The sequence below is a fragment of the Notamacropus eugenii genome, chromosome 1 (assembly GCF_028372415.1).
Source record: "Notamacropus eugenii isolate mMacEug1 chromosome 1, mMacEug1.pri_v2, whole genome shotgun sequence".
In the NCBI taxonomy this organism is placed as follows: domain Eukaryota; kingdom Metazoa; phylum Chordata; class Mammalia; order Diprotodontia; family Macropodidae; genus Notamacropus; species Notamacropus eugenii.
In genome coordinates, this window is record NC_092872.1 from 584,379,033 (window position 1) to 584,388,091 (window position 9,059).

A 9,059-nucleotide genomic window follows, 5' to 3' on the forward strand; every position below is an offset into this window, starting at 1 on the left:
AATGAACATTTTTTTTTTCTGTTTTCTTCCCAGTATTCCAATTATCTTTTTATTATCTTGATAATGAATAACCTTAAATATTGTATAATGGTATTTTGTAATAATAATGATAATAATAATAGCTTCCAGTTAGTGGTTTAATGCTAACAGTACTTGCTGCATGCAGAACTTTGGCCTGAAGGGGTCAAGGTCTTCCAGTGCATCCTGAGTCATCTCCAGTCACCCTGAGGAATATCAGGTCACTGGATTCAGATGGCTCTGGAGGAGAAGTGAGGCTGGTGACCTGCACAGCCCTCCCTCACTCAAAACAAAGTGCAAGTCATGTCATCATTTCTGTGATGGCATGGTCTTCTTTGGCCACGAAGGATGAACATAATTTGTTGCATAGTACCTATCACATAGTTGGCATTTAATAAACACTATTTGACTGACTGATAACTCAATGGGATAATATTATTCTTATTTTATAGCTGAGGGAAATGGGGTACAGATAAATGAAACAATATTAATATAACATTGATTATATTAATTAATAATATTATATGGGAGCTCAATCCTCCTGTCTTCAAGCCCAATGCTCTATCCATGACAAAATTTCTATTAAAATTCTCCTCAGTTAAAAATCATTACAGCTACCACTAGGAAAATCAGGCTATTATTGTGAAAACAGACACAAATAATAAGAAGTGTCTATTAACTTCATGTGAGTGCTGAATAAATGTAAATGTGTCTTATTTGTTTATCAGGGTTCCCAGAGACTCAAAAGTGAGTGTGCATATCAAGAGAACAAAAAATGAGAATTATGCATATTGACAATCCTGCACACATGGACACAGCAATATTTTGCTTATCTAGACAGTAACTTACCAAGAAAAATCAACTATCCAGAATGTAGTTGACTGAGAACTAAGAAAAAAAGACTTCTAAGAATTCAATCTCGATATCACAGAGTCCATGCACTAAAATAAATATACTTTGCTCCCAACAGAACACCTTGGGCCCTCATCTCATTTGTTTATTCCTTTATTGCGTACAGTTATAAGAAGCTTGGATAACTAGTTTCTCATGTAATAGGTTATTAGAAGTTGCTTCTCAGACAAAAGGGGAAGTGATATAGGTTAGTTCACTGAAAGAAGCAAGAAATGAAAGATGGGAGTTTGATGTGATGGAGAAGATAAAAATTGTGTGTGTGTGTGTGTGTGTGTGTGCCCACACATGCATGCACGCATTTATCTATCTATCTATCTATCTATCTATCTATCTATCTATCTATCTATCTATCTATCTATCTATTTATTTATGGCAAGTAGAGATAGGAGCTAAAAATCCGTGTTTGGGGTATATTAGTATAGGAGCAATGACCATTCACTTCTCAATAACCCTTGAGGGAATCACCTTATTCTGGCAATAACAATAACCATTGTATCTAATGATGGTCTTGAGGCATCAGAAATGGTTAAATGATACCAAATATCCTCTGTTTTCTTTACAAAGCCCTACTTTGATGCCTCAGTATATGCGGGTGACCTTGGTGCTTTGAGGATTATGTTCAAGAAACTCTTCCCAGATTGGGAAGACTTTGAGAAGACAATGCATGGAGTGACATGTTTTAGAATATCTGTCATTTAAATGGTTAAAATAACATGAGTTTTGGTGCTTAAAAGTGTAATAAGCTTCAGTTTCCTGGAACATTAACTTGTGTGGGAAGACCTTATTTTAAAATATCATTTAAAAGAAGTAAAAGTGTATATCAGACAATGAAGAGAAATGTATTAAATACCTACTATGTGTCAGGCAGAATGGCAGCATGTTGTGGTGAGTAGAGTCTTGAAGATTTGGGTTCAAGTCCCCTCTTAACTTCACAGCACCTGGTACATAGTAAAAGCTTATTAAATACTTATTGAGTGACTGACTGACTCAGTACTGTAGGCAATTTTCCAAGACTAAATTATAGAGAAAATACTGATTTTATTTGGTAGAGGAAATTTCTTTACCCAGTAATTCTCTATACCTTTGAAATCACAGGTCTAAGCCATATTGTTCAGTTGTTTCAGTTGTGTCCAACTTTTCATGATCCCATTTGGGGTGTTCTTGGCAAAGATATGGGAGTGATTCGCCATTTCATTTTCCAGTTCATTTTACAGATGACTAAACTGAGGCAAATAGCCTTAAGAAAACTGCAAATGGGGTCAGGAAGAGTCAGAAATGACTGGAAAATGACTCAACAACAACAACAACAAAATAGTTTGAGGCTAGGCAAGTTGGGAATTCAGGAATGCCTTCCTGTGGGAGGCAACCAGTTCATATCATAAGATCAGTTGAAGGAAACAGGCATATTTACCCTGGAGAAAAGAAGACTCTAGGTGGGGATATCAAGATAGAGTCCCAGAGTTATGGACTGAAGGGCTGTGATCAAGAGGGAGGATTAGATTTGTTTGATTTGGCTGGGGGATAGACCCCAGAGCTGTGGCTAGAAGTTGGAAAGAGGCTAAATTTAAAATTTTGATAACAGGGATAGTTCCTAACAATTAGAGGGGTCCTAAAGTGGGATGGGCTGCCTTGAGCAGGGGTGAGTTCCCCTTCCTTTGAGGTCTTCCTGGAGATACTGGATGGCTACATTTCAGCTATGATATAGGGAGGATTCCTTCCATGCAAGGGTTGGATTAAAAGGCTTCTGAAGTCCCTTTCAATGACCAGATTTTATGTATTAACACCTTCAGTGATTAAATTCATCCTGGCCATTCTAGAATAGATCTAGTCACTGCATATGCCCCAAATTCTTCAGTGCCTCCCTAAGGTCAACTACATAAAGTTCCTACTATTTTGCTTAGCCTGCACAATGCGGTATCACTCTGGAGAACTTTGGCCAGGCTCTACTGTGGCCCCCTTTTCCCAACCCTTCCCAAAGCCCAGTTTGCTATACATGTCAAGACTTGGGAAATTCCCCTATGGATGTTGAGTAAAGTGATAATGAGATAACTAGGTGTGATAAGAAAAATAAGATTGAAGGGGGAAATACTCCAGAAAAATAAAGTTATAAATAGAAGACGGGAAGAATCCAAAGACATACTGCCTCAAGTGGCATGGACCTTGTTTTGACAATTAAGCATACCTTACTCCCCCATCCCCTTAATATGGCATCTAGCATTTGGGATAAAAGCATCTGCAGTAATGGGGGTGTCCTTGTCCTCCTGACCCTAATGCTTTACATGGGCTGCTATTGGGACTTAGGATGACTCTCTGAGTGGGAAAAACAAAAGGAGGCTATCTGATGGTAATTACTATCAGATCCAAGTTTTCATCATGTATCTTTAATTCTTATATCTGTTGATGATATTCAATAAAGGCAAATTAGGACTACTATTTTCTGAGAGCATCAGAAAACTAAGGTTCCCACAATCAACTTATACCCTGTCTTTTCAGAGTTATTTCCTATGAACCCCTCCATTCAATCAATGGTCTTGATAAACTGGATTGCTGTTTCTCAAACATGCTCTGAGATCTCTTGCCTTCTTCCATTTCTTTATGTTGTTTCCTCTATCAGGAATAATAATAACAGTAATTTATTAGAAGTAGAATAATACCCTTATAGAACTCTTTGAAGTTTGCAAATGCTTTCTGTACATTATCTGACTTAAGTCTTACAATAACTCTGTGAGATTAATATCACTAGTATTATTAATTCCATTTTACAGATGAGGAAACTGGGACTTAGAGAAGTTAAATGACTTGCTCAGGATCACACAACTTGTAAATGTCACAGGTTGGATTTGATCCTGGCTTTTCTTGACTCCAAGTTCTGCCTTTTTTATGGTCTAGAAAAATACCTCTCAGTATTATCTCTCTTCCCTGCCCGACTCCCAATTCATCTTTTAAATTTCCATTTGCCCTTTAGGATCCAACGAAACTTCCAGCTGTATAAATACTTCTCTGCTCTTCCTGGTTAGTGAAGGTTTTTCCCCTTAAACTTCAAATATTTCATTACTTGCAACTTTCTAATGCACTTATCAAGTCATACTGTCTAATCCTTCCTATTTTAAGCCTCCTGAACAATCCTCTCTATGAGGACAGAGCCTGCATTTTAGGGAAACTTTGGAACAACTTTGTATATAAGATGATTTGACACAGGAACCATTTTTTAAAACTGTAGCAACTACAACCAAAGTGGGAAAACACAACTCTATCTGAAGGTTTGTCTTTTAGGGAAGGGAAACCCTGTGGGAAAGTACCTTAATTCTGTTCAAATATTTGGTTGAAATAACTATTCCAATCATCTTCCTTATCTTTTTCTGACTTTCTGGAATCTTACTGGCTTTGCCTTCTTTTTTCTTTTATATCCTGCCTAGGGTAAGGGTGAAGGGAGGAAAGTGGTGAATTCCTTGAATTCTGAGAAAGTATGCTGAATATGGAAGGAACTAAAGCAGCTGGATGGTGGATTAAGCACTAGACTTGGTAAAGGGAAGACTTGGATTCAAATTCTGACTTAGTCACTACCTGTGTGATCCTGGGCAAGTCCCTTAGTCTCTTTCAGACTCACTCATATAATCTATAAAATGGGAACCATAGTAGCCTCAATTTTTACAATGCGGTTTTAAGTATGAAATGAGATTTTTTATATACACACATCCACAGACATATACATAAGTATGTATATGTATAGACATATACATATATATACATTATATATACATATACATATACATATATATATATATATATACATATATATATATATATATATATAGAGAGAGAGAGAGAGAGAGAGAGAGAGAGAGAGAGAGAGAGAAAGAGAGAGAGAGAGTCCTTTAGCAGGGCTATTTTTATTTAGGTATCTCCAAAGATAGTTTCTTATGAGATTAGGTATAGAAATTGCTTCATAAACCTTGAAGCAATATATGTATTATCAGTCGTTACTATTATTATAATATTTAACATATATAAACATAGTGACCTGGTTCTGTGACCACATGTAGCCCTTTAGATCCATTCTCGAGGACCTAGAGGGCCACATATGGCCTCAAGGATGCAGGTTCCCCACCTCTGGTCTAGGTGGAGAGGTAACTTTTCTATTATAAATACAGACATTTTTGGAGAAAGTTTTCCTTGAAAACTGCTTTCATGTAGGAAAAGGAAAGACTGTGGAAGTTGCGATCTGCATTGTCTTTTGTATTTTCATTTCTATCTCTATAGAGAGGGAAATGAGTTAGCCTGGAAAATGGCACCATATTTGCAGTATTAAAAGGACAATTCACCTGCTCAGAAGTTTTAGTTTTAGCTGGGCAGTAATTTCCTATGACTAGTCAAGTTTCTCATATCATCAGCTTTCCTATGTTTTCACCCCAACTGTACTTACCTGGGGCACACCCCATTTAGGCAGGCAGGCAGGAAATAAACTGTATAAGTGAAGAGAAAGAAGGAGAGTATCGAATGGGCTGTGAAAGCACACAGGTGAAGATGATAAGGAAATATTTGGCATATTATGCACTTCAGAGATAGCTTATCAAGGATTTGGTCAGCTTCGTTGGCTGCACAAAATGGTCTTGTTATTAGGGAAATTTCCAAGGCCAGTCAGCACTGTGACAGTTGTCGATGGGTTTCAAATTTAAGAGAGATTGTTGTCTCTAGAGAATCATTCTTAAAGGCTTCAAAATGAGATTTTCCCTGCCCCCTTTTTCTTTGGTAGGGAGTAACCTGATCTAGACATTGTTATTTAGGAGGCCAATTGGCATTAAGTTTCTAGGGAAGGTTACAGCAACGCAATTCAGGTTTAGATGGTGTAGTTCAAACTTTGTGGGGTAAATGGTGGGGAGGACAGGAGGCCCAAGCAAGAGTACAATGAAAAAGAGTCACATTAGCCAGTTAGGTACTTTCAGATCTTGCATTTAGGGTTGGATCAAGTAAATTATCTACTGTGGCATAGGATTTATTAGTTTTATGACATCCAAAATAAGAAAAAAAATACTACAAAATTATAGATTTGAAGGATGTTGTAAAAATGAATGCATTATCCAGAAATTACTGATCATCTTACAAACATCTTTGTCAAGTCTGATTGGAATTGTTTTATAACTGGATTAGTGAAAAAGTTATTTGGATTTGGAAAGTCAGAGGATGTGGATTCAATCCCAGCTGTATTGTTAACTCCTATGTAACCTTGGACAATTCACTAAATCTTTGTGGGTCCAGTTTTCCTGCTCCACAAAATGAGGGTATTGTATGACATGATCTTTATGGTTGCTTCTGGCTTAAACTCTGTGACCCTATAATTCTATTAATATTCATTCTATGGAAATAATGGCTGACAAAGTAGTGTGCCTTTCTGGAAAATCTTAATTAGTTATTTATCTATCCAGGATTCAACTCCCTGGACAGTTCCCAGCATGTCCAAATGAATAGTTAGGCACAAGCCACTTAATAAAGGGCTTTGTGAAACTGAGATCAAAATATAAAGTTAAGATATTAGTATTTTTATTTCAGAATTTCCGTAGTACCTGATGGATGAGAAACATTGGGTTGAAGAAGGGCTCTGATAAAGAAACCAATAGGAAAGGACTCCGTCATTGACTTTGTTTGGGGATGGGGAGAAGGAAAAGAAATAAAACTCTTATTCATTCCTTATCTTTCATTTCCATAACCCTGAGGTAAACTATAATAGCCCAAGAAAGATAATAGGGTGGCATGGTTGGGTGAGAGTCTTTCTCCTTTTTCTCCCTTGAAACATGGCCCAGGACTTGAATTACTGTGGGTCCTTCTTCAGATATTAGGGCATGCAAGTTTGTCATGTGATAATTTAGGATTAAATTTGTGATGACTGCCCATGAGAAATCTGCATTCCTACCATGACTTTAGACTTATACGCTCAAGAAAGCATTTTACTTCTTGGCTTACTGATCAAGGATTATTGTTCTGAACTAGTTGTGCTATTGTATTTCCATTTGAAGTTAAGGTAGGTAGGCTGTCTAGAGCTTTTCCTACGAATATACATGCCTCTAAGTAAATGATGTGTCATGGCTGATGAATATAAAACTGGCAAAATACATGAGTGACACCACAGAGTAGAAACCAGCTCAATTTTCCACCTTATCCTTGCCCCCCAGATGTGTGGTCCAGTTTGATGTAGATCTCACATGCTGAACTGATTATGGAGGTATTTTAATAGGAAAAATGCCAAATTTAGCCAACAGGTTGAATTTTATTTTAGCCCCAGGAGTTAATCTCAGGAAAGAAAATAGGCCTCCCATTTCCCATCCCCTGGCCCTGAAATTTCCTACTTCTATCATTTGGATAGTTTTAAATGGGGCATGGGAGGAGACATTTAAGGCATATACTTGAATAGTCTAATTTAAAATACAAAGTCAGCCTTACAATTTAAGATTGCAAAGGCAAATCTCCAGTCAGGACAAACTGCAGGTTGAGTGCTGAACTTGGAGTAAGAAAAACCTGTGTTTAAATCTGACTTGAAATACTAGCTGTGTGACCCTGGTCAGGCCACTTAACTATTTGCCTCAGTTTCTTAATCTGTAAAATGGGGATCATTGTAGACTTTAAGGTTCGAAAGAAATGCTAGTTGTCATTATTTAAAAACAGCATTTATTAAGGACTTGTTTACTTCAGTTCTCTGTGCTAGGCACTATAGGGATGCAAGGATTAGAATGACACCATTTTTCCATTCAAGGAACTACAGTCTAAGAATGAGATGAAACTTTATACTATGTGACCATACTTGATACTTTTAAGATTTACCCAAATAGTACTCTGCTAATTCTATTTATTGTTGACTTCCTTCATGTGAATATAACATGAAACAATGCAGAATGCTACCCATACCTGAGTGAACAGAGCAACTCTTGGGTATTTCTATCTGAATATTCCATAGGGCAACTACTTAATATGCCTTCCTTTACATCTCTTGACATTCTGGGGATACCAATGGAGGATGCGACTGTCTCCTGGTTAATCATCTCTCCTACTATGGCACCAACTCATCTTTTTTCTTTTCTTTTCTGGACATAACTTCTTAGGTGACATTGTTCAGGCCACTTTCCCAGTGTAATTTTTTGATGGTAGGTTATGGAAAAAAATAACCGTGACCTAAGATGAGAATGCAGTAAGAGAAGTGTACATGCTGTACGTGCTATGGTGTAACCAGTGGAGGAAATTTTCTATTTCTAGTCATAGAAACATAATGAATTTTAATCACTTTAATGATTAAAATTGGCTTCCTGATAAGTGTGGTATAAGAGAAAGGGGAGTGGATTTCTAAGCTATGTGACCTTGGACGGACATTTACTTCTCAGAACCTCCATTTCCCTATCAGAGATGTTAGTATCTCTACAGCCTTCTCCAGCTATAAATGCTACGATTTGACCCTCAGGGTTTTGGGAGGGCTCATTTAGAGTTTTACACTCCTCTGCCTACAGTTTTTTGTCCAAGAATTTCCTGTTTTCAGGTAGCTTCCCCAGGTTGGAAGGGGCCTGAGATTCCTTCTCCCATCTCCGAAAGGCTGGCAGTACTCCAGAGGTTTAGCTGCTGAAGTAGATTTCATGTCTATTGGCTATGCAGCAAAGCACCAGGCTGTTCCATAGGCAAATTTTAGGGGTTTCTTTCCCCAGGTTTGCTCTCTGCTCACCCCCCACCCCCAAAAGTTTGGAGAAAGTTACCCCTTTCAACTTAAAATTGTCGGTGGAATAGAGGAGATATAATTTACCTGGGATGTGCTTTGGCAGATCCTGAGGGTGACTTGTCCTGTCTGAAGGAGGTAACCTTCCCAGGTATCAAGAGATTCCATGAGAGAAAGGACCTGCCTGGGATGGAGTGCAGATCTCTAGCCTAAGATTTGTTTGGAACTGTGACAAAGGAAACATTACTTAATGAATGATTCCGTGTCATTGAACAACCGGACGTAGTCCCTTACCTTCCTGACACTGGTGCAGACTTGTTAGCTAATGCATTCCACCTGTGAGAATCAGCAGGGAAACCCCTACTCTGGTCCCAGCCCCGCCCTACCTTCATGAATTCTTGAATCTAACTTACTGCCAAACTGCAGAGTTAAGCCTGAG

General features: G+C 37.9%; 1 long non-coding RNA gene across 1 annotated transcript in view; it reads right to left on the reverse strand.

Annotated features, from left to right (window-relative positions):
• LOC140527789 (uncharacterized) overlaps positions 1 to 8,841 on the reverse strand; it is a 63,948-nt gene extending 55,107 nt beyond the window's left edge. The window contains exons 1-2 of the long non-coding RNA XR_011974920.1: positions 8,708 to 8,841; positions 1,785 to 1,868 (exon numbers count right to left, since the gene is read on the reverse strand). This is a non-coding gene — a long non-coding RNA (uncharacterized lncRNA). The remainder of the gene's footprint in view (positions 1 to 1,784; positions 1,869 to 8,707) is intronic.
• Between the last annotated feature and the right edge of the window lie 218 nt (positions 8,842 to 9,059).